The sequence below is a fragment of the Anastrepha obliqua genome, chromosome 4, assembly GCF_027943255.1.
Source record: "Anastrepha obliqua isolate idAnaObli1 chromosome 4, idAnaObli1_1.0, whole genome shotgun sequence".
Lineage (NCBI taxonomy): Eukaryota > Metazoa > Arthropoda > Insecta > Diptera > Tephritidae > Anastrepha > Anastrepha obliqua.
This window is the reverse complement of record NC_072895.1, coordinates 6,688,363-6,715,789: the sequence shown is the minus strand read 5'-3', so window position 1 is coordinate 6,715,789 and position 27,427 is coordinate 6,688,363.

The window sequence follows — 27,427 nt, the reverse complement described above, 5'->3', positions numbered from 1 at the left end:
GTTGACTTAATCCATTCACTGAGTCAGTTTGCGATGCTCTCGTAAGAAGTGAACCGCTCTCCAATAAGGGCGAGCTGCATTGATCGAAACAGATGGTAATCCGAAGGTGCAATGTCTGGGGCACTCAATTCAGTCCAATTCAAATCTTCTAAATATTTCTGAACCGATTTAGCAATGTGTGGCCTGGAGTTGTCATGCAAAATCAGTTTGTCGTGCCCAGCGTCCCATTCCGGCCACCGTTCTTTGAGAGCTCGATTCAAACGCATTAGCTGCAGTCGCTAATGATCGCCAGTGCTGATTTCAGATGGTTTAAAGAGTTCATAATAGATGACACCCTTCTGGTCCATCCAGATGCACAATATAACCTTTGGAGCATGAATATTTTTTTGGCTGTCGATGGACCTGGTTCACCTGGCAGGCTCCAACATTTTGGACACTTAGGGTTATCATAAAAGAATAATTTTCCAATGCCAGTGACGATGCGATGCGGAAAACCTTTTCTTTTCTGCCGTTCAAGAAGCATCTCACACGTCACCAAACGTCTCTTGATATCCCACTCCTTCAATTGATATGATACCCAGTTACCTGCTTTCCATTCCCATCGCGTGCAAACATTTACCGACGGTTGATCTGTCAACATCCAACTCTTTGGACATATCATCAAGGGTTCGTCATGTGTCTTCATCCAATAATTGTGGTAGTTGAGTATCTTCGAACTTTCGGAATTTTGGGTGCCCCTTCGCGATCTTTTACACTCACGTCGAAATTGTCACTTTGGAATCGTCGAAACCACCCTTGACGAGTTGGATTTGATGGAGCGTAACTACCGTAAATATTGATTAATATATACGAAACTTTTCAGCTCCACTTTTTTTGTAAAGGTAATAACGAAACATGACTTCCCGCAATTCTGTTTTTTTCTACCAAATGCACTTTAAGTAGAGTAGAGTAGACCCATTGAAGTTCTTTTTCCCTCCAAATCTGATTGGGACAAGGTATTCTGCAAAAATATTTTCGGAAACTAGTTCTCCAATGATTTAGCCAGGGAAAGTTCTTAATACTGCGTGTTATATCTCAGCTCCAATGCCTTTCATAAACGGCACCTCCACTATCTTCACCACTCGTATCGACGATTACCTATGGAGTCCGGTTACCGGTTCAACCACAGCCTCAGAGAAACTCTCACTCAATAGTGGTAGAAAGAAATGTTTGATATTTGTGAAAGAATATAAATCATTATAACCTTCAAATGAAAATACAGTAAATTAATAGTTCTGCAGTAGATAGTGGCTCTGCTGCATTCACTTGAACCAATTTTCAAATCACTTCTCTCACTCGGAATTGGATACTCCCAAAACGAGTTATTTAAAAACTTCAACAGCTTTGACAGGCGTTCAGAAACCGCGTTTTGTTTTCGATGTTTAGGAACAAACAGCTGCCAAATCAAGACTTTAAGGGGAATGATCCATTAGTTGGATATTTCGAGTGCTCAAAAACTCTATTACGTCTTCTTCGGCGGTTGTTTTTCCTTCATTTTCAGAAAACTTCTGGTACACAAATGGCTGTTTAGCACTCAGAATTTACGGTTTTAAGGTTTTCTGGTAATACATTTTTGAGATTGCCAGATTTTTCGAAAAAAACAGATGTCCAGTTTCTTTAATGTGCTTTTTCCGTGAACAACTTCTGTTGGATTAAGTTCGTCTTGGAACACCCAAACGGTCGATTGCTGTTTTATTCCCTTCTTATATCCTTAAGATACGCCACTTGTTGCAATGCCATAGACGGGCATTGAACTACCGCAGCTGAATTTCTTCAACATTTCTTATAAACAATCGACACGATCCCTTTTGTATGAGCAAAAGTCAAACTGTGGGATATCCAACGCGAACAAATCTTATTGATTACCAAATTTTCATGCAATATTGAATGTTTGTTAGTCCCACTAACGTCAAAGGATATCTATAACTTGCGACATGTCATATGTCGATCTTTTTTTATCAGTTGACGTACATCTTCGATTGTTTCTGGCAGCACAGAAATAATTGTTGAATAGCCTTCACGAAATTCATCCAATGTTCCCATGATAGATGACGACGTGAGAACTCATTGTGCTAGCGTTTCACAGTGGCTAAAATGATCAATGCACTCCTGTCTCGATAATTCACGTCTGAAATCGTAATATGTAAATCATTGCACGAAAATTTCTACAAGATTTTCGAGCTTTGGGCGAGATAAAGTTTTCAGCTCACTAAAAAAATAACAAATAAAGCGCGTAGGTGAAAATGTTATATGCAAATTTATGCTAAAGAATACCGATTATTTCTATACAAATTTCGAATTACAGCTCATCATACCTAGTGTTGCAAAGGCTCTCCTGTAAAAAGGTGACCTAAATATTAATTCATTATTATTCACTATTGTTGGTCTTCTATATTTCCCAATATAGCTATCGCGCACAGTTCCGAAAACAAGGATTAGTTATTTAAAAGATTATCCGCCATTTGTTTTTAGCAAGTGGCGGCAAACCGATACCTGGGATCTCTTAAGGAAATAAATATGTCGTTTGCTTTCCTACAAGTTAGCTTGTTAGAAAGCTTCACCATCGGTAGCTCCAAGATTGAAAATGATACTGGTTCAGGATGTCATTCAAATGCAATACTGCTATGTAGACGATCTCGACGGTCTTTTAGTAGGAAGCCTTTGCAATACTTAAAGTAGCAGACTGCATAATTGGTGAAAGGTGCCGAGAAATTCAAATCAGCCAGTGACAGCCCAGTTGCTCTAAAGACTTTAGAAACCGTTCGCATCTCTTCACAAATAGCTCAGGAATATAAGTTGAGGCTAAACTACGTTGCAAGTTGGAATGAGCTTGAGCTTATGTGAGTTCCCTGAGCGCTGTAGTGTTCAAGCTAATGAACAGGCTTATCAGATCGTAGCCAATTTGAGGGCCAAGTATAGCGGGAATTGGCGTGTGCATCAAGGTTTTCATGACTATAGCTTTTTAGAACCCCAGGCGCATCAGTGAAACCTGTGAAACAACCAAGTGTTTCTTGAAAAGTTCCAACAGGATGTTAGCGGAATGCCTTCCTTCTCAGTCAGAGGAGGATTAAGCACGACATATGGCCACCATAAGTATCATCGATGATCCACTGTGTGCATTTTGTTTAGGGGATGATTACATAGAAGTTTCTGTGCCGCTGTCCGGATTTCGCTAAACTTTGTTAGTACAGTTTTGGGTTGGGTGCATTGAGACTGGTAGCCTTCGTTTTCCTCGATAAACTGCTAAGATTAATAAAAAAAGTAGGGGAACTTTACAAGGCTGTTATGAATTCCTACCCCATCTTTCACTCACTACCTTTTAAATTCTCTCTCTTGGCTTTAAGTGCAATGGAAAATATTGCAAAGTTTGTTTGAAAGAGTCGATTAAATTAGTCAGAAGGCTCGAGATGGTTTGAGAATATGGGAATACTGAAGTGAATACATTTTTCTGGGCCATACATCTTTACGAGCATTATTTAAGGGTTATCCGCCTAATGTAATCGAGAGTGTGCCACTCAATTCGGAAACAGCGATTCACCAACAATCGCAACAACCTAATATTTTTGCACCGGTGTAATGAGAAGTGAAAAATACTTAACCGCAGTCACCATATTTAAATGAATTTGCCCACCTGACTCCTGGAAATAAACAATGAGTTTGGAAACCATATACCAGCACATTTCGATTTCTCGTTTTTTCCGCAAGTAACTCCCCTCCCTCTCCACCTCCAAAGGTGTACTAAGTATGCGTCAGGCAATTTGGTCGCATTGACACCTTTCGATTCATGACAACACCGAAAAACGGAAAATACAATACACAAAGGGATCATTAACACGTGACTGTGCCGCAGGCGAACACGAAAAAATTAAGTCCCAAAATGAAAATCCTGTAACAACTACCAAACAATTGGCAGGCTCATCACCCTCGTCCACCCAACCAGCGCATTAATTTCACCTGAAGCAACACAACGGTGTTAAAAGTAAACATAAATACCTGAAAATAAAGTAAACACAAACAAATACATATTAAATTAAAGTAAGAAAAAAGGTATAATAATAAATACAACAAAAGTGTCGAATTTTCAACGTTGCACTTATGGCTGCAAGTCAAAATACGGCAACGCCAACAGAGCAGGCTGCAAGGCGACAGGTCCCGTGTTACAAGCAAACGGCATAAGAAGAATATATTTGCGAATTGAATAAAAACTCGTCAGGAGAGAGAGGTAAAAAGCTAAAACCGAGTGTGGAGGGAAGTGTGAATGAGGCAGCCAAAAAATTATAACCAAACTTCACACCTTTGTAAGGTTTCACGGCAGCACTTCGTTTCGCTTCACTTGAAAACAGCCACGCGCGCGAAATATAAACACAAACCCCAAAGCAGGCTGGGCACAGGAGCAGGAAAGGAATGTCATATAAATAATACACATCTTTGTATGTGTATGTAAATATGGATACAAGGCGCACTTTTTACACCAGTTTACTTGTGCATGGAGTGGTTTATTTTACCTGTGTTTGCCTTATGGGGAACACTACCTTGATCAAAAAGTTCCCGGAACAACTGCCAGGTGGCGCTCTAAGCCAAATGATTTTTTGATAGATCTGTGATTAACATTCCCACCAAAATTGTATTGCCATTGCTTGACGTTTGTAAAAGTTAAGCCTCTGCACGTATTTTCGATGTTTGACAGTTTTACAAATGACTTCGAATTCGCAGCAACGAGTTTGTATTGAATTTCACGTTAAAAATGAATTCAATAGTGTGGAAACCTTAGAAATCTTTGGAAACTTTTTCGGTAATGATACTCTAAAGAGAACAGCCATTTACGAATGGCATGAACGCTTCAGAAGAGATCGTGAGTCCATCGAGAATGATGAAGGTAGTGGCAGGTTATCGGCATCGAAAACTGGTGAAAATATTTATCAATAAACTCAAAGAAATGTTGATCAATAACCGCAAATTAGCCATCAGATAGCGGGCAGAAGTCTTGAACATTGCCCATAGATCCGTCTTACGCCGTGGTGTTGCAAAGTGGGTCTCAAAGTGGGCCTCAAAGGAGCGGAATTTCATGCGAAAAAGGGGACTGCCTTGATATCACCAAAGACATGATTTACAGCCTCGGAAATCGGATCCAACATTGATCAAATGCATCATTTCTGAAGACGAGACGTTGGCTTATGAGTACGACACGCAATCTAGACATCAGGTGAGTGAGTGGAGAGCTCCGAATGAACGAATGAACGAATGAACCAAAACTAAACAAACTTACGTGGTTTTCAGTTAGAAAAAAGCGACTTTCACAGTTTTTATGGATTATAAAGGTATTACACACCCCAAATTTTCGCGAGAAGGTCAGAGAGCTAATCGGGATTATTATTTTGGCGTTATAAGACGTTAACGTAAAGCAATTCGTGAGAAAAAGAAAGGAATTGTGGGAAAATAGCTCGTCGATTTTGCACCATGTCAACGCACCGTCGCAAAGTGCCATTATTATTCGTGAGTTTTTGACCGAGAACGAAACGAATACCATCCAAATATCGAACAGCCATCGAATTCACCTGGTACGGCTCCGCGGGATTTTTTCTCTTTGATTGCCGAAACAGCCGAAAGAAAGTAGTGCAAAAACCAAAAATGGTTCTTATGGCTTAACCGAAAATGGAGTTCCAGAAATGTTTCGAGAGCTGGATCAAACGCTGGCATAAGTGCGTTGCAGTTGATGGGGCGTACTTTGAAGGTGAGAATATCACTTTTGAGGAATAAATTTTTTTTTGAGTTTTTTGAATATATTCCGGGAACTTTTTGATCGAGGTAGGAATTTCGATGGTTTTTATATTCGTCCAATTGAGGTGGTAAAACTTTAATTTAGTCGTAATATTTTGTGACCAGTGCTTTATGTTTTCTCTTTATTTTACGAAGTGTTTTTGATGGGGGAGAAAGGGTTGTATAAAGTCGAAATGCCGGTAAATAAAAAAAAAGATTATAGTGCGGCTTAAACCTAATAAAACGCAGTATCTATCCATTAAATTGAAAAATTCAAGAAAATATCGCTCGTTTGTTGGAAGAACATTATAACTCCAAATGATCAAAGTTTTGGGAAAAATGGTCTCACAGTTTTCTATTTATTATATCTTTCTTAGTTAAAATAAAGGCATATTTTTATTCAATGAGGTACCGTTAATAGCTATCACCATGATTTTTTTAGACAGCATTAAAAAAAAAGAGATGGCGATCATTTCTGCGTAAATATTAAAAAAATATATTCAGTTTATGACACTTGTGGGAAGAGCTCGGTATTACAGACTCTACTTTCTACCAACAGCCTTAAAAAATGAAAAAATTTGGACAAGCTTTAGAAGGTTCGAGTGTTTTCATGCCCATACGAGTTTTTTCATAGAACAACGGAGATACAGGACTGCTATGAGAGACGTCCTAGATACTTCTGATCATTATTAGTTAGACCATTTATGATTAATTTGGTTACATGACATGACGTAGAGTGTTCAAATTCATGTGCCCACAGCAATTTGTTCGGAGAGCGATGCACCTTCGACATGGGCATCGATCATAAATCTGCAAAAGTCTAGTCACCTCAATGCATCCTCTTCTGCTATCCCTTGCACAGGCGAGTAGTGATATGGGCTCTGTCCAGTGATATGCATTACAAGCCACTCATTTCATTGCGTCAAACAAAGCTGTTCTGCAGCAACATGCGTAGATGTGGTTGAGTCTGCATCAAAGATAAGTCATATCTCGTTTTCGAGTACTGAGTACTGAGCCACCCCATATCTCATATAGAAGTAGCTCGTCGTCGTCTTCGGTAAGTCCATCAAATGCCGCGAAAGCAGGTGCTTTTTTAATGTTTTGTGGTAAGAAGTTAAACTCAAAAGGTCATGAAAACGTAAAGGCGCCGTGGCACCAGTGGTTTGTGGGGCATGCTCCCACTATCACGTCAACATTCCTCATCCTCGACTGATTGGCTGATTTCCACCCTGGGACCACTGTAAGCATTTCATCAAGGTGGAGCTGCGTTTATGTCTATTGACACAACCTGGTACCTGCGTTCAGGTTCCTCTCTTGTGGACATATGGAGAGCTTATGCCAACGATAGTATCCACTCCTCCACTGTTTCATAGTTGGGGGAAGTGGAACATCGGAGAATTTACGATAACGCAATATTTACGTACTATCGTCTTGCCTTCTGTCTGATATTTTTGTGAGTGACATTTTCGTCAAATGTCCGCGTTTGTCATCGTCCTATCCAAAAACAGTTCATGCCCATGTCGTACTTGTAACCCTACCTGCTGCTGTTGGGCCTTGCGCTCCTATTCAATAAATTGAAGCCGTACCATTATTTTTGAGCAGATGATGAACAGATGTCCCGTGTGAGGTTCATAGGACTAAGTGTGTGTCACAAAACTCTTTCCAGTATTGCACGTTCTCGTGTGAAGCGATCTCAGTGAATAGTCAGGCGTTCCGCGCTTTCGATTGCATCAGGGCATCTTGGGCAAAATGGACTATCTGCCAACTGAAAGTGGGTGCTTGCCGAAGGGAATATCATACCTTCGCAGAGTCTGTAACATATTTGGATGTCAGTGTATACCTCATTGGTAGTTCACAAGCAGAGATCAAAATCCAGTTCACAAGCCAAGTCACATAGTTTGGAGTAGAAACAGTCCATAAATTTAATTTTTGAGGTTACATCCACCTCTAAAAGGGTTCGATTTGGCCCTTGACCTTTGATATCTTGAAATCTGGCTATTATTTCTAATTGAATTTTTTTCTCATTTAGACATTTTTCGTGTACATTAACGATGCCACCAGCTTAACAGCAACGAGAATAGCCTTGCATGGAAATGAAATCTCCTGAGTGGTGCTTAATACATCTTCAGTATGATACCAGAATATTATAAATATAAAAAATTGACCAGGTCCAAGCGCACTATTTCCTTAACGAAATACACTGGCCCAGTTTCCTGGCACTCTTAATACGCCTTCAAATCAGCACTGATGGTAGCTCTTTCGGTCTTGAAATAATGCAAGCAGTAGCCACCCATTATCTCATTCTCTTCCATAAGTGATTTATGAGCTCCGCATGGCTTCAAGGCATGGCAAGACATCCTCGAAAGTCCTCTTTCTTTTTGGTATGCACTGGGTTTCATAAAATATAATATACTTGCCTTAAACACTATTAATTCGTATCCCTATGATTTCTTCTCATATACACCACGTTGCAAAATTATTAACGCACAACTATTTTTTATAAAATAAAGTTCATTGCTACAACAAAAGTAATATGACGCAAAGTTTTAAATTTTCAGAATTTTTCCAAATGCATACAACTATCTTCAATACCTTCAACTTTTTAACTGAAATTTTCATAATTTCTCTGGGCAAACAATCCTGTAGTTCATTGAATTTTTGTATAACAAATCACAAGTTTCAAGTGACTTTAGAATACCACTCAGTTTTGGCTATTTTTTCCTCCTGAGCTGTCACACCTTTCCATATAAAGTCGATACAGGAATTTTTGTGTATGCAAATGGGTGTACTCGTATTTTGGGAAAAAACTGTAAGGGTACGAATTAATACTGGCAAGGTTAAGTACTTAAAATCTTTCAAGAACTGATTCGATTGCTAAAATAATATCAAATTCGTTATTTTTGTTTTCAAAAAAGCGTTGAATTTTGAGTTAATAAAATCAATGAAACTGCCAAAGGAGTTTTTATAGAAAATTATTGTTGTGGCTACAGATTTGGGGCCTTTGGTTTCTCTCGGGATCTTTAGGATTTGCATTCGAGTATATACCGGGTGCGTGCGGTATTTGAGGATATGTACACATAAGAAAGTGGCTAAAACTATCTGAAAACCTTAGTTTTCGTTTTGCTTTTTTTCAGGTAGGACATGGAGGCCTACAACTTAAGAAATAAAAAAAGACCCTCAGTTATCGTGGCTATATGTGGAAATCACGCCAATTTGAAAATCTTTAATTATCTTAAGTGCCCCCGTTCATCCGTTATAGGGTTCGTCATGAATTGGAAGCATCGGGCAATGCAGAATCTGCTGCAAAACGCAAAAAACACGAGAAACGTTCTGACAGTGTCCGATCTGCAGAATTTATTCAACAAATGCAAGCGATCATTGACGAGAACTCTTCAGTGAGGGACTTTGCATGGGAGCTTAATGTTTCTAAGTATCGTATCCGTCGAGCTGTCTATGAAGATATGCGGTATAAATCCTATGCTATGCGCAGAAGACAGTTTGTGTCGGAGCAAACTCGAGAACAGCGAGTTGTTTGATCCAAATGCCTTCTCAATAGAATTAAATACCCTGAGACCCCTGAGATGTAATGGGTTTTTTATGTTGACCAGGATTAAAAGACCAACCGCAGAAATGACCAGAATAACAGGTAGCTATGTCCCAATCCTAAAGAGTTTGCTGTTGCCTTTTTTTGTTTATTGTCGGGACAGACTAGCAAGTGCAGCACTCAGACGCACAGAAAGTGATCCGCCGTCTCGTCCTCATCTCGTCATGCTGGGCAAAGTGTACTATCTGAGATTCCCACCTATTTCATGTGCTTTGCCCGCGGAAAGTGGCCCGTTATCAGTCCAACCAGCCTCTGTTTAGTAACAGGAGGAACTGAGACAGTCGGTCGGACATGGCAGGTAACATCAGCTTTGTCCATCTGCAGCCTCTCTCAGCCTGCCAAGCTCGCTTGTGGTTTGTAGTAACCCGTTTGCTAACCGTGATCTTGATGGCTGCAGAAGGGAGTTGTAGAACGGGCTTCGGGCCAAAGAAGTTGGCCTCAGAGCCCATCTTAGCTAAGGAGTCAGAGGTCTCGTTTCCCACGATACCCACGAGTCCCGGGTCCCACGTTAGCATCAGGCTATTATGTCTACCGACATAGTTCAGCCTGGATTTATAGGATTGGACTACTCTTGAAGAGGTTGGGGGGCTGTCTAAGGCTGCGCTAGCTTGGCTCTCGCTGCAGACACATACAGATCTGCCTCTCCATCTGTTTTCTGGAACAAAGTTCATCGCTTCTTGAACAGCATACCATACACCTCCACTTGAAACACAGATGCATACATTCCAAGAGCAAAGTGCAGTTTTGTCCCGTTGGATTCCCCGTAGGCCCAAGAGCCATGCTCGGCCCTGGAGCCATCCGAGAAAATGTGAAAACAGTTTTTGCCGGGCTCATTTTCTGAGTTTTGACCACAGTTGAGCCTCTGGCAGCACTACATTGTATCTCTTTTTTTTTTACGTTGTACTTATTGCATCGGGTCACTCTAAACGGCGATTTGAAGACGACAATCTGTACTACAAGTGTCTCTTTGACAGTGTTGTGATCGTACGTTGCAATCTTAAGTTATAGCGCGTCAAACATGGAGTCCACCAAGCAAGAAATTCGTCATATTCTACGTTTTTACTACCTTAGAGGTAAAAATGCAACGAAGGCGGCGGCAAAAATTTGTGAAGTTTATGGGCCTGATACTGTAACAATTCGCACAGCACAGCGTTGGTTCGATCGATTTCGTTCTGGTGTAGTAGATGTCGAAGATGCACCCCGTACTGGTAGGCCAATCGTCGTAGAGACTGATAAAATCGTTGAAATTATCCAAAGAGACCGGCATGTGGGCATTCGCTCGATTAGTCAGGAGCTAGGTGTAGACCACAAAACCATTTGCAGAAGATTGGATTCCAAAAAAAGCTGGATGTTTGGGTGCCACACGTGTTGACGCAAAAAAATCTCTTGGACCGAATCAACGCTTGCGATTCTCTGATAAAACGGAACGAACTTGACCCATTTTTGAAGCGGATGGTGACTGGCGATTAAAAATGGATCACGTACGACAACGCCAAGCCAAAAAGATCGTGGTCGAGAAGCGGCGAGCCGGCCCAAACCATCGCCAAGCCCGAATTGACCGCCAGGAAGGATTTGTTGTGTGTTTGGTGGGATTGGAAGGGAATTATCCACTATGAGCTGCTCAACTATGGCCAGACCCTTAATTTGGTCCTCTACTGTAAGCAACTTAACCGTTTGAAGCAGGCGATTGACCAGAATCGGCCAGAATTGGTCAATAGGAATGGTGTTGTGTTCCACCAGGACAAAGCTCGTCCTTACACATCTTTGATGACCCGCCAGAAGCTACGAGAGCTCGGATGGTATGTCCTATCACACCCACCATATAGTCCGGCCCTGGCACCAAGTGACTATCATCTCTTCCGGTCCATGCAAAACGCCCTTGGTGACACCAAGTTGGCCTCAAAAGAGGCTTGCGAAAACTGGTTGTCTGAGTTTTTTGCAAATAAGGAGGGGAGGTTTTATAAAGAGGGGATAATGAAGTTTCCTTCTAAATGGCAACAATTTTATGAACAAAAAGGGGCATATTCGACTTGAATCGGATAATTCTAAGTACGTTAAATAAAGCGTCAAATTTCGATCACAAATACGACATTTCTTTTTCCCCAACCCAATATATAATAGTATATTGAATGGTGCAGTAAAGTTGGGCTCCAACCGCTGTCACGCAATGATTGTATTCTTATTAGTAGTCAGGCAACGGTCAGTTAATGCTTTTTAAATAAAAATGTTAAGTTTTCCATTTATTGTAAGATCTCCATTTCTTAATTCCTCCCTAAGAGCTGTTAAAACTTGATTTAAATTTAATTATGTCGGCAAACCGAGTTTAATTATTTTCTTACGAAGACACTTATGAAGCCTCTACTCACGCAAATATTATATTTACTCTGAATTTTCTAGTAATTAAATGAAAATTGCAAATATTTTAATATTTCAACTAACCGCACTTCATAAAACCAGAGATCTGCTGCGCCAAATGTATGTCTTATTTGTGGTTATCGCAGGAGCATCTTTTCGTGGGCGAAAGCGCTGTAGCGCCCGTAAGTATGCATCGTTATAGGAGCCACTGAAGTTGATTAAATCTCAGTAGCGTTGGACGAAGTAAATTAAACTGCTTATATACACACATACATACATACACTATATCAAGTAAGTTGCACGGATACACAGATACATATATATACACACACACAGATGTGCAGTGTGCAGATGTAAATAAGAAAGAGTAGTTGAACGGTAATTTAACGAACTAACACTACTAACTTTTTATGAGTTTTGTTCGCTTTTTGAAATGTTGCTAGTTCACAAGCGCAGAAAAAGGGCAATGAGACGAGAAACAACAACAAGAATTATTAAGCAAAAAGATGCAGAAGTTAATAGCGTTTCCGTTTTTTATTTGCTTATGTGCATGCGCTTGTGTATTCAAGTGGGACCCTTTGGTGGTCACGTGAAGGCAGCAAACGCTCAGCCAACATCTGTTAGTGGCAAAGGAGCCACAAGAAAGTTGCACTAAAGCGGCAGAAGCGTTGGTACTACGGGCGCGTAGTCCTGCGACGATGACTGAGTGCAGTGGCTGAAAAGTGTTGTTGTTCCGAGTGCGAGGAGTGGCAGTGAAGTGGTGGGGGAAATGAAGGAGAGAGTGAAAAATTTAATGCGTTAATCTTGATTCTAATAAATCTTGAAGTTGTTGCCGCTTTTTCACTTTGCCAACTCTCTAGCTTATTTTGCTGTCCGTGTTTGTGTGTGTGTGTATGCAAGCATAAGTTTATACTTGTTTGCACTGACAACTTTATTGGCGACGGCAGTCATCATGGGCCACCGCACGCCACCCACCCGATACCTCTTAATCTTTGCGATGCGTAATGCCGCCAGCCCTAACTGCTATGGACACAAAAAGGGTTAGAGGCTGCTTGGTTGTGCCGTTACAATACACATACAGATGCACGCATGCAGCTTATATGTTTAACGGCATTACTTTAAGCCAATTTGATTATTTGCCTGCGCTCTGAAAGTGCATTTGTTTGCTACACACACACACATACACACACGTACACGAGACGAGCAAAGCGGACACTTAGTTGTGGGTTGCATAGGGAAAAAAGATTGTCTCACATTCAGGGGTTAAGTGAAATGCATTAGAATTTCCCTAAAGTAATGAAAAATACCCGTAAGTTAGTTGCTCATTTTCAAACTTTGCCGTAAGCGGTCGCCCCGACTAGCTTGGGGAGGATGGAGGTGTGCAGGGCTGATGCGTGATAAGGCGCTTAGGAAATGGAAAGTGAGTTGGCTGAAAAATAATTTCGTGTTTATTTTGCACGACAGACGGTAATTACACTTGACGTGTTGAACAACGTGCTGCACTTGTAAATACCCGCTCGATTCCTGTTTTCCCCACTAATGGCAAAAAAAAAAGGTTAAATTTCACGAAAAGTTTGATAAAAGGGTTGTGAAGAAAAAAGTAAATATAAATTAGCACGTCGGATTGAGTAACGCAACCAGTTTGATTAACTGGTTTAGGCTCTTTTGCTGTGGAGTTCATCAAGTCTTCATGAGCTGGCTATTCTAGTGACCAAAACACTTAATTAGATTATACGTGAAGTATGCACTTAAAAATGTGTATGTACAGGGTTTGATTGAAAAGTAATGAGCCTTTTTTTAAGCAGTTTTATTAAACCTTTTGGCTTATACAACTAATATTCTTCAAAATAGGACCCTTGAGCGTCAATACACCGCTGGTAGCGGTCCTTCCACTGCAGGAAACATTTTTGAACTCATCCGCCGGAATCGCGTACAATTCGACTGTCACAGATTTTTGGATCACCTCGATGGAGTCGAAACGCCTCCCCTTCAGCTTTCTTTTCAGGCGCGGGAACAAGAAGAAGTCCGGAGGGGACAGGTGATACAATTGTCTAAAGTATTATCCTGTTCGTCACTTTCCAATACTTCACGACTCTTTTCCACACGCAATTGTTTTTGTTCATCAGTCAAAACCTTTGGAACCAATTTGGCACACATTTTGCGCATTTCAAGTTTTCCGGTCACGATTTCCCGCACATTGTAATAAGTTAAATTTAACTCTTCACTGATCTCACGTAGACTAGCACGACGGTCAGTGTTCAAAAGTTCACGAACCCGGTTCACATCTTCGTCTGTTTGCGTCGTCGAAGGCCTTCCAGATCGCTATTCGTCTTCGACGTCCTCCCGGCCTTCCTTGAACGACTTGTGCCACCGTTTTACCTGGTCCCCGCAGCCCAATGGTTCGGTACTCGTTTTGTTTAGCTTTGCGCAAAATTTGATCAAGTAACGTTGCTCCAACGATCGCTGCATTTTCGCCACTGCAAAATCCTAACACAGTTTTAAAACAGCTTTCACGCGCGGAGCGATGTTGACTGCACCGCTGTTGCCAGCGAACTGGGACCGGTTTCTAGTGGAAGGAGAAGGTCCAACGATCATTTTCCCCACCAGCCGATTCGGTTGATCGCTTGGCAGACGTTCCGCGCGGGAAGGCTCATTACTTTTCAATCAAACCCTGTAAGTGCAAGGGTCTAGCAGAGTATATAGAATTACTTTTGATTAGTATTGAGAATATTAGTATTGCTAGGATAATATTATTTCGCTTCTGATGCCCTGGATTGGAATTATGCTAAAATAAAAAAATAGACAACCGAACCTTTGCCTTGACTATGGCCTAGAGACGGTCCAGAAACGAATCGCAAGCTGAACTAATATGTTTTTTTTTTTGCAAGTATTTTGGCCCACTCGCGGGCAATGGCTTTGTTCAGCGCCTCGAGACTGGTGAATCTTTGAGTTGGTACTTTGCTCTCCAAAATGGCTCAAAGAGAATAATCCATCGGTTTCGCATCCGGTGAACTTCAGAGCTATTGTGTGGACGTTATGAAGTTCAGAACATTGTTTTAGCCATTCTTGCTTCACTCGAGCTTTGTGAGATGGTGGCGGCGTATCCAGTTGAAACGTCCAGGGTCTGCCATCGAAATATTTGTCTGCCCACGGCTTCAAAGTAACCTCCAGAATACTTTCCCGATAACATTTCGGATTTTCGCAATTACCTTGACGCCAGGCTCGACAAAAACGATTGGAGAGGGCCCATCTGCGGTTACAGTGGTCCAAACCATTACTTGTGGTGGATGCTGCCTCCTGGTAGTCAATCGATGACTGACATTCTCGCACGGTCAGTCAAATAAACTCTATCGGTTTGAGAGTTTAGGAATTCTGAATTTGAAAAATTTTCTCGTCAGAAAACACAACGTTCGGAAATTGACTGCTTTCGGCCAAGCGAAGTAACTCCCGCGCTCTTTCAAGTCTGATGGGAGATCATGCGCCTTTTGGATCTTGTAAGGCTTGACTTTGCGATCATTTTTCAGTATGCGGCGGAAGCTACTGTCAGATATTTTCAGTTCTTTCGCCATTTGATTGGTACTTCGTCGGGGATTTCGCTCAAGTCGCTTCTTCACTTCTTGAACCATTTCACGTGACGTTGTAGTCTTTTGATGACCACTGCCATGACGATTGGCGATGCTGCCAGTATAATTGTATCGAGTAAAGGTGCGATAAACAAAAACTTTATTTACTTTAAGGTGCTCGAACTCCCGAACAATCGCTGGTTGTGATTTTCCAGCCAAATATTATGCAATCACACTATTACGTTTGAAGTCCATTACTGATTTCCTTTTTCCGCGTTTACTCTCAACAAAATGCTTACGCGCGCTTGTAATCAAACGATGGAGGATACAAATTAAAAACGGAATTAAAAATTTGCTATTCGAATGGCTCAGTACTGAATAGTATCCGGCAAAGAAAACGATTTACGACGTCTCCTCTGCGGATTCGAAAAATCTGTAGATTGTTTCAATATGAAAATATCCGCATCAAAAACGAAATCGCTTACAATCGCAAGACATCCGCTAAGATACTACATTGCGGTGTATGGCCCACCAATTGAGCAGGTTATGGAGTTCAACTACATCGGTGCCAAAATAACTTCTTCTAACGACCTTAGTTCTGAAGTCATTGTGCAACCAAAAAAAACCAGCCCGCGTAGGTGGATGTCTTAGAGACACTACAAGGCACAATAAACACCTCAGCACCAAAATAAATAAAGTCAGAATATACGAAACAGGCGTGATCCCTAAGCTGACATATGCTATTGAGACGAGAGTGGAGATGAAAGAAACCGAGCAGAACCGAAATGGACATACTCCGTGCTATAGCAGCCATCAATAGCTGGGACTTGATGATCAGTGAAGAGATACGACAAATATGCAACGTACAACATGTTATTAGGTGGAGCAGAAAGAAGCGGAAGGAATAGTATGAGCATGCACAGGAAATGGCCGACCAACGACTGGCAAAGTATGGGCTTTCACCACACAAGTTCGAGCCTACAGTCTGCACAGATGATTCGAAAATGGACTGTGACGTTGGAGCTGGTATATATTCTGACAGACTTGTAATTTTAAAATTGAAAAATCCGTACGTCTTTCTAGCGCCTGCCGCCTGCAGTGTCTTCCAATCGGAAGTATTGTTTCTAGGTAAAGCTTGCGGACTACTAATCGCAGACTTCTCTCTTAAGGCAGTATCACTGTTCTTTCGGATAGACAAGCTTCACTCCAGGCACTGGATTTGGTTACAATAACCTCTAAACTGGTGAAACGAAGCAAGAATAGCCTCACCACCTTGAGGGAAAGCCATAACCACATAACATAACATAACATAACATAACATAACATAACATAACATAACATAACATAACATAACATAACATAACATAACATAACATAACATAACATAACATAACATAACATAACATAACATAACATAACATAACATAACATAACATAACATAACATAACATAACATAACATAACATAACATAACATAACATAACATAACATAACATAACATAACATAACATAACATAACATAACATAACATAACATAACATAACATAACATAACATAACATAACATAACATAACATAACATAACATAACATAACATAACATAACATAACATAACATAACATAACATAACTTGGTCCGGGACATCGGAGCATTGCAGGTAATGAAAAAGCAGATAACATGACAGAAGGGGGATCTGCCATGAATACCGTTCTTGCAGAATCAGTATTCCCACCACTGGGTGCAATTAAGAATGGAATATCTTCAAAATATCTACGAATCACGGATTGTAGATGGGGAGATCAGATAATATGCAAATTTAGAAGAACGTTATGGTCAATACTTCAAACGTCGATACTGTCAAATATGAAACGAAGGGATGCCTGCAGACTCACGGAAGTGAGCAAGCAGCCAAAGTGGGTATCCATGCAATTCAGTGAATCATGACGCCAACTATCAACCGGAAATAACGGAAACTATCTTCCACTTCCTCGGTGTATGCCCTACGTTATATAAAGCGAGGATGATAACCCTAGGCAAACCGCTTTCTGAGATCCTCGAAGAGCAGGCTGGTACAGAAAAAAACAACCTTATAAGGATTCTCAATCGCACAGGCTGGCTATAGTCGTGAGGCTATAACAACCCGTACTACTTATTCGTAGCGCTAATTGGATTCTTGGAGAATCTCGACGTGAACCAACCAACCAACAGTACGATAATAGTAAAGTGGCTCATTATGTCTCGGGATATGAAGGAAACGTAGGGACGTCAGTGATTCCATGTCAAATAACTCAAGTGTACTTGTCAGTTTTGTTCTTATTTTAGATTATCTTTTTGGGTGTTTGGCCACGCTCCTCCGAGTATTTGAGTATATGTCTTGATGTTGTTCCTCAAAGGGTGGGACCTACAGTTTCAAGCCGACTCCGAACGGCATATATTTTTTATGAGGAGCTTTTTTATAAGATATACACTCGGAGGTTTGCGATTGCCTGCCGAGATGCGACCACTATTAGAAAAAAACTTTTTCTTCATTTTCGTGTTTCACGGAGATTCGAACCTACGTTCTCTCTGAATTCCCAATGGAATGGAGGCTACGGCGGCCGCTGTGCTAAATTTTTGAGTTCTTCTAAAAATAGGATTTTTGTTATTTTGACTATCATAATAAGTAAATTGCAATTATTTTTAAATAAATTTAATAATTTTCAGATGCATTAAATGTTGAAAAATTTGGTATGGAATTTTGTAAAGCGAAATATTTTCATTTCTTCGGACATTTTTATAAATTTCTATATTTCTTTTAGAATAAAGTATATATCATCAGCTACACTTTTCTCTCAGAATATTTATGAGTTACTGTTTCCAAACCTTTCACCTGTTTAATTTTATCCCCATTCATGTTGGAAATTGGCATACAATTTATTTAATTATTACCTAACATCTTTGAACTCTTTTTAATTTGTTGCAATTACTTCCTGGAAAAAAACTTTGCATGGCCAAGTAATTACTTATGCATGGCCGGGAATATAATAACCTTTGTATCCTTATAGGCAAAGCGCTGATTAAATATTTTTGCCTCATTTTCTTTGTCCATGTATTCACAGAGATTTTGTAATACGTCCAGTACAGCAATTCATTTAATTTAAGTTGCCATTTCCACTTACATATTTGTGTAGTTGTGTGTGCCTGCAAATATGTGTTCGAGTGCACGCTTGTTGACGCCTAAAAGTAAGCCACCAACAGGCCAACGGACAATGAGATTCATGCATTTAACGCCGACACGGCCACCACCCCCATCCGAGCTGATACTTCTGGCTGATGTTTTCAACTTTGTAGCCGGTGTGGACGTCAAAGTGTTTTGTGGCAAACAAAATGCCACCATGACAGTTGTCATGGTCAAAGTTCGTTGCATACTTAACGGCGGCAATGCATTAGCAAAAGTGTCATTAGGCAGGCGAGCTAGGCAAATAAGGCGCCTGCTTGCATACCGCCTGCTTGCATACCGCCTGCTAGTAGGCGCTGTGGTAAGACGCTGTGTCATAAGGAAATGGTAGGAATAAAATTTAATTTACGTAATTTGCATGAGAAATGACGGACGGCGTAACCCTTTTCACTTATTCATGGCCAGTTACTTAGCGAGGGTTGGCGCCTGAGTTGTGGCATGTGAACAATAGTGCTTCTGTGGTGAGCAGTAAACGCCTCAAATTATGCAATGCGTAATTTCTTATGTACAAATTGAAATGCAAGTTGTTTTCGTCGGAAGTTTTTATTTCATTTTCCCGTTTCGCTTTTTTCAAGCGGTTGTCAAAACAAATTCGTTATTAGGTACAAACAAGGTAGTGTGGCACAATTGGTGAGATTTTCCTACACAACCCAGACGAACGTGCGCAAACATGCATGACGCCCAAAAATTATTGTAGTTAAGAAGTGCTGGAGAATGAGTTGGTTGAAAAGAGTGAAACAACATTTTTTTTTGTGGAAATGTGAATTAGTTTGCTTGTAATTATTTTTTAACCAATTATAACTACATTAACATGCAATACATTTCAATTAATTTTTTGTTGAACGCATCAAATACTCGTACGTACAAATCAATCAATCCATTTATTTACATCTGTGTTCAAAATATTGTAAATATTTTCTGTATATAATTTTTTTTTAATGTTTTTATAAAAGTAAACAGCAGACTTAGTCATAAAGAACACATCTCCGAACTCTCAAATAAACTTTTACATTGACATCCAAGCAGCCATCAAAGCAATAGAAGATGTAATGACCAACTCACACTGCGTACGAAAAAGATGGATGAGCTTGGAACTGAGAAATAAGTCACCACCTACTGTGTTCTAGGACACAAGGGAAATGTAGGAAATGAGAAAATGGATATACTAGCCAAAGCAGTCGATATACTAACCTCCTCAGGAGGTCGACTGAATATAGAGGAGGCAATGATTCAAAAAGAACTCAATATGGAAAAAAATCAATATTCAAGTAGAACTAAAGAACTAAATATAGGAAAGAACCAGAACCTTATGCAAGATCACGAAAATCAGGCTACGCATGCCCAATGTAAGGTCTACGAACTATATTTTATCTCTTCCCAGGAAACGGTCTATACAAGTAGTCTGCGTAGTGCACAACTCTTAACCTTCGGTAGACACACCTTTTTTTTGACGTAAATGACACACTGGGGTAAATTTCACACCAATCCGTTCCATATTCACTCTTTTCTAAGTATTTAGATAAAACATATTTAAAATGAATTTCTTAATAATATAATAAATTGCTTAAATTTTATTCACATAAAGAAAAATTTTATCAGAAATGCGTTTTAAAGAAAAACTATATTGGATTTGCGAAAACTATATAAACTAAAAATGCAGTAGTAAGACTAGGAGAAAATAGCAAATTCGTAAAAATTGGTTAATGAATTGGTTTTTATTTTTGTAGTACAGGGTGAACGATATGAAGTGTTACGAACTTCACACTGCTTGTATCTGAAAAACACCTCATGACATTAACGTCAAAATTGTTCTAATGACAGTTCAATATATTGTTTATAAGCCATCAAAAGCATTTATGTTTCAGTTTTGTTGAAATTTTTTTTTCTGTGATGGAATTCAAACATAAAAGTGTGATTGCGTTATATTTGGCTGCAAAATCACAACCAGCCATTGTTCGTGAGCTCAGTCACCTGAATAAAAACTGAATAAAATGTTTGTGTATCGCACTATAAAACGTTACAATGATACTGGTGGCATTGCAACACGCTATGGAGGTGGTCAAAAAAAACCGCAACAATGCCAGAGATGGTTCGGAAAGTGAAGTCTCGAAGTGGAAGAAAAATGGCCAAAGAACTGAAAATATCGCAACACAGCATTCGACGCATATTGAAAAATGAGCTCAAGGTTAAGGCTTACAAGTTCCAAAAAGCACACGATCTTTCACCCCAGCAAAACAAGTTCGGTGCGAAAGAGCAAAGGAGTTGTTGCGCTTGCACGAATTTGGCGAATTTCCTAACATTGTGTTTTCTGATGAAAAAAATGTGCCAACTGAGCAGTTCATAAACACTCAAAACGATCGTGTCTTCTTGCCGAACGCTCATACGAGAATTTCAGACTACGTACGGCCACTCGAAGCAATTAATGGTAATGGTTTGGGCCACAGGGACCGCTGATGGACGCTCTCCAATCGTCTTTATCGAGCCTGGTGTCAAAGTGAATGCGACTTACGATTGGGAAAATGTTGCATCCATTAAGCTCGTGTGAACCAAGAATGGTTAAAAAATCATGTTCCACACTTCATTTCGTCCACACAATTGCTATCGAATTCGCCAGACGCAAATCCGATGTGCTATTCCATCTGGTCCATTTTGGAGAGCAAGGTGAGGACTAAAAAATATGCCAGTATGGATGCGCTGAAAACAGCGATTATACGAGAATGGGCCAAAATACCTCAAGATCATATTTGTGCAGCATGCAACTCATTTTTTGACCGCTTGAAGGCTATAGTCAAGGCAAAAGGTGGTCATATCGAGCTAAAGTGAATATATGTTAAAATTGTAATCATTTTTGAACAATTTTGTCTTTGAAATCAATAAAAACTAATTTCACACAAAAAAATTAAGGTGTTTTGAATAGGTAACACTTCATATCGTTCACGATACCTGTATATAAAAATTAAGCTCACAGAGTGCTGGTGGCATCATCGTTCCCTATTTATTTCGAAATGAGGAAAGAGGTGCCTTTACAGAGAATGGCGTGCGAGATCGAGCCCCACTGTCACAATTTTTGTTTTTGTTTTTCAAAAAAAGAAATCAGCTAAACCTCGACGACATTTGGTTCCAGCAAGATGGCGCACATAAAAATCGATTTATATAACTATATACATAGGGCGTTGCTGCTCTTATCGTTCTAGGTTTGTCATTTGATTTTAATTTTTCCCCTACATTTCATTGTGTGGTATTTCAGTTCATCTAATTTTATTTTGTTCAATTTCGTTGAAAGTAACTCCATTTATTTCATTTCATCTTATTTTGTTCCACATTAACTCATTTCAATTCTTTTCATTCCACTTATTTTTTTTAATTTTACTTCCATCACTCTTAGGCTTTCACCTGCAATGCCACCCACACAATTATAATTTTGATTAACTAGAATTTATGGCATACCATTAGGCGCATAAGATTAATAAAATTTTAATGTGCGCGGAATCGCAATTTTTGCCGCACATTATGTTTTATTACGCGCACAATTTAGCGAAATTTGTTATGTGTCGACCACTACCGCGCGCCCCTCCCTCTGTTCCACCTGCCAACGCTGCGCTTTACATATCCCAATGCGAAGTTCAATTAATTTCACCTCCTCCCTCCTTAAAGATTCGTCTGATTTCAAGCTATCAAGTTGACAAAGGAATGCACATAAATTTTTTTTTCGTGAAAATAAATTCGCATATAAAAATGTGCGAGTTTTACCTGCAGCAATCATTTTTGTTGCCACGCTACCCTTCTTGTTTTCGCCAACATTCGTCACTTTTCCGAGACCAACGGAAGTTAATGTCTGCCCGTTTTTCGTTTCATTCAAAACAATTTTATTTACTTCTTTCCTCTTGCTCATTATGCGCCGGCAAGGGAGGTAGCAGTGCCCCTGCTTATTAAGCGCTTCGTGTTCCATTTGCTGCCGTGTCACTTTTGCAATGAGCGCCATATTTCTTCATGTACACCTAAATTGGCAAAATTTACCTTCACCTCTCTGGCACTCTGTCGCCTTGCCACCTCTGGAAATGTTCTGCTTTGCCGCTCGCAAGAAATTACATACAAACCTCAGTGTTACAATGACATTATGCAGAAATTTGTCATATAGAAAAGCGAAACTCAGATTTTGTACTTTTTCCACGTTGAAATTTATTTCTTTGCTTGATTTGTGACAGCGATATTTGTTTTTGTATATGCGTACTCGTGTAATTATGTTCAGTGCCAGCAAATGTGGCGGCGTGGAGTTATTCCTGGTACTTCATAAAAATTCTTTTTGCTCATAAACGGAAATGTATTGTAATTTTTATGTTGTTCCGCCTGTACTTTTGTTACAAATTTCCAACAAAATTAAAACTTTTCTAAAGTGGGGAGTGGACGGACATTTACGTTTCTTAAAAGCCATTAAACAGTAAAAAATTATGTCGACGTGAAAGAGTTTTGCCTGGGAAAGCAGAGGAGAATGAGGGTAAATGTGGAAGTTGCTCGCGCTGGGTATTTTCTACTATGTACAAAAACATTCTCAATGTGGAGAAAATGCAGAAGACCGCAAGCAAAAAACAAAACAAATGTCAAAAATCAAAGCGAGTTTTGAGCTCTTTCAAACTTACACTTTATTAGAACGAAATCAAAGAGGTTTAACTCTGCCAAGAATGAAAATACGAATTAAGTCCATAGAGGTGTACTTATAGTAAAAAAATTAAAAAAAAAATACCAAATAATACTGAAGACTGGTGGAATTGCGCATACGTCAAAAGTCGCTGAAGGTTCACCCACTCCCTCCATTTCAGCATGCCCATCAAAGCGGAAAATCCTGCGAGTCGGCACTGCAAAACCTTGTTGCTAGAATGGAGCAGGCCATCTACAGGAGGGACTACGCTATGGGCATCTTTTTGGATACAGAGGGGGCTTTCAATAATGCCACTTCTGACAGTATGTGTAGCTCTGCTAGTAGGCACGGCGTAGACCGGGTGCCAATGAATTGAATTCGTTCGATGCTGGCCCAAAGAATCGTCTCGGTGAGAGCAGAGGAAGATCTGCTGGTGTCATCCGGAGTAAATAGAGTATGCCCCAAGGCGGTGTGCTGTCTGCATTGCTCTGGTGCATGGTAATCGATGCTCTACTCACCGCCTTAAACGATTCGGGAGTCTACGCGCAAGCATATGTGGTCGATGTTGCCTGTTTGGTAACAGGTCCTTCGCTTATAAACATCTGCAGGAAAATGCAGAAAAATGCAGAAAACTCTGGATCTGTTTGACACTTGGTGCTGTGCGAATCGGCAAATCTCCCCCAAGACTGGTATTGTCCTCTTCAGTAGAAAGAGGAAGCTTGATGGACTCGTTCTGCCTAAGCTAAAGGGAGTCACAATCCAACTATCCAAGGATATTAAATATCTTGGAATAATCCCCGATAGTAAGCTCCTCTGGAAATCACACGTTGAAACAAAGACATCCAAAGCCTTATGGCAGTGCAAGGGTGTTTTTGGTAAAATGTGGGGTCTTTCTCCTAGCCAGGTCCTATGGATCTACACGGCTATGATAAGACCTATTATAACCAATGCATTAGTGGTCTGGATGAGTAGACTCCCTCTCGTGGGAGTCAGGAAGACCTTATTGAGACTACAACGCACTGTGGCCATCTGTTGCTTCGGAGTTTTTCCGATTACTTCAGGCCCGGCATTAGATGCTCTGATTGGTTGAGAGCTACTTGAAGCTTTCATCCCAGGAGAGGCCTTCAAGTTCATCTGTAGGCTGAAACACAATGGGAACGAGTATGACCCCTGTCCGGAATTGGAAAACAGAGAAAGCATGGACTTCGATCCAACGATTCTCTTCATGCCCCTTGACTCCATGCCATCAAGAGTCGTACTTGAAAAGAGATACAGTGTAGTGCTGCCAGTGGCTCAGTTGTGGTCAAACTCTCAAAATGAGCCCGGCAAACACTGCTTTTGCATTTTCACGGATGGCTCCATGACCGAGCCCGGCTCCGGCTTTGGGGTTTACGTGGAATCCAGCAGGACAAAACAGCACTTTGCTCCTGGAGTACATGCAAGCGAAGATGTATGCAGTTTAAGAAGCGATGAACTTTGTTGTGGAAATCCGATGGAGAGGCAGATCTATATGTATCCGACAGCCAAGCTGGGCTCATGGCCTTAGACAGCCCCGCAACCACATCAGGGGCAGTCGCGTCCTGTAAGTCTAGGCTGAACTATGTCGGTAGCCAAAGCACCCTGATGCTAACATGGGACCCGGGACACGTGCGTATCGTGGGAAACGAGACCTCTGACTCCTTAGCTAAAATGGGCTCTGAGCCCGTTTTGCCACTCCCTTCTGATGTTACCTGCCATGTCCGACCAAATGTCGCAGTTCCTCCTGTTACTAAGCTGAAGGGACTGTAGGCAGCTGGTTGGACTGATGACGGCCATTTTCTGTGGACGAAGCACATGGGAAGGTTGGCATCTCTGGCCAGCTTCTGACGAGGAGGATTAGACGGCGGACCACTTTCTGTGCGTCTGCCCCGCCTTCGCTCGAATCAGGTTTGAGGTCTTTGGCGCTGATGTGTTAAGAAGCGACTATCTTGGCTCCTTGGCACCACAAAATCTACTCAGATTTCTTCGGAGATCGGGTAGATTTAAAGAAAATTAAAAGGGAATCTAAGTGTAGTACAATGGACTTAATTAATGTCTGAGTGCTGCACATGCTAGTTGTCCCGACAAAAACAAAAAAAAAAAAAACGCAGCCTAATGAAATGATGTTCTTTGCTCCCGCGGTGTTGAAAATTCCTCAATGCGTTAGGATCTTTATTACGTGAGCCTGCCGTGAACATAACGTCTCTTAACTTATTGACAAAAATCGGATTCAAAAAGCACTCACTTCACATTGCGCTTCTTTGAGCGTACCCCAAGCTATAATTTTAAAGGAACTCTGGTGAACCAAGAGCGTGTACTTTAGTGTGAACTCAATGGGCTTCAGTTTCTCCAACCCAACCTAATCCAGCTGTACATCATAAGAATGAGACCAATGGTGACATATGGGGTGGTCTCTTGGGCATCGAGAGTCATTTTCTCGACGGTGCGGGCAGCACTAACTAGGCTTCAGCGCTTAACATGCGTGTGCATCAGGGGGGCTATGCGATGGTGAGGCTAGAGCTGACAAAGCTTCATACAGTTATTTAGCAATCAGCCTAGCGTACCCTGCTGAATATTGCCAGGGAAGGCTTCGGGAGAGCAAAAGTTCTGTCATCTAGAAACATGGAAGTGCTGAGGCTGCGCCTCGCAATTACCAAGCTACACAGAGAAGATATCACTAAAATCATCAAATTCGAAAAAAAAGTTCAGAAGTGAACTGGAAGACAAAGTAAACTGGAGTACACCTGCATTTGAAAGGAAACTCCAGGAGTGTATGCTGAACTGGTACATAGATGGCTCGAAGACCCTAGGAGTCATAGACGCTGGAATTTATAGCTCCAGAAGCAAACGTTCTCTGCCGCTGGGTAGTTTTCCAAGCACCTTGCGGAAATGGAGGCCATCTCTCTATGAGCAAAGATAAACTTAGACTGAAATTTCCGGAATGAGCGAATTGCCATTCTGAGCGACCGTCAGGTGACACTCAAGGCCCTATATAAACTAAGACTGAAATTTCCGGAATGAGCGAATTGCCATTCTGACCGACAGTCAGAGATCAAGTCCTCACTGGTCCTTGAATTTATCGCATTCCGACACAGGAGTGTACCTGGAAACTAAAAATCGAACGCATTAAGCGAGAGAGGCTGCGGCTTTGCCTTTAATAAGACCCAACACCTTCCTTGCTATGGGACAACCTACCATCAAGGATAGGCTCAGGAGTGAAGAGTTATTGCTAGAGAGGCCAAGCTATGAGGCTAAGTCAAGCGATATCCTAACTGGGAGGTTACAACCAAAAGAGGTGTAAAAAACTCATAATTCACACCAAGAATAAACCGGCCACTGCAATCCCAGGAGACTTCAATGCACGCTCTCTTGGAATGTAGTGCTATAGCGCGGAGAAGGCTGAGACAACTCGGCCAACAGCAGCGAGAAGAAAGGCACATACGCTCAATCCCACCCACCTCTATTCTGAGTTTAATAAGGGAACTGCGTTTGGATGAGGTTCAGTGAAGAGTAAAGGGCTTAGAAGGCCATGAGGTTAAAGTGCAAACCTCATTAAGTATCTGTCTATCTATCTAGCTGTAGCAAATGTACAGGGCTACCGTTAGTAAATTTAGTAGTTTCGCATGCCGAAGATTTTTTACGGCTTAAAGCATTTCACCGAGTCATCGGTATTCAGGATCCGCAAGCCTATCCAATCCATTCTTTACCAGCACGTATCTTATTAGTATTTTTCAATTTCACCAATTAGCAAAAAGCCAATGCGTTTACTTTGCTCGCCGCTCAAGTAATAATTTTGCGCTTACGTATTTTTTTCACCTTCCCCAAATCAATTTCCAGGCCAATATTAGAAAAACGATAATCCACAGTCACACGTGGATCCGCAAAGCTGACAACAATACGCATAACAATGAGGTTGAAAAGCTAGGAAATACACACCTCCACACACATACACACATGCACATACATTCGGCTTAGCCTACAAATTACGCTCCATTGCGTACAAATCGTGCGCGCAGTCTTAAAATAATAAATTTCACCGATTTCAACAACTCGCTAGAAAATCATTTAAGATGCCAAATGCAGAGCAAAAAATAGACAAAAAAAAAGCCAAAGAAAATATTGCACGGCAGAAATAACGGTTATCGACAGGAAAATCGACAATGTCGTACAATGTACCCGCTAGGCAGTCAAGCGTTTAAGGCAAGCAGCACGCGGCGTCGTGCAAAAGTCTCCAAATTC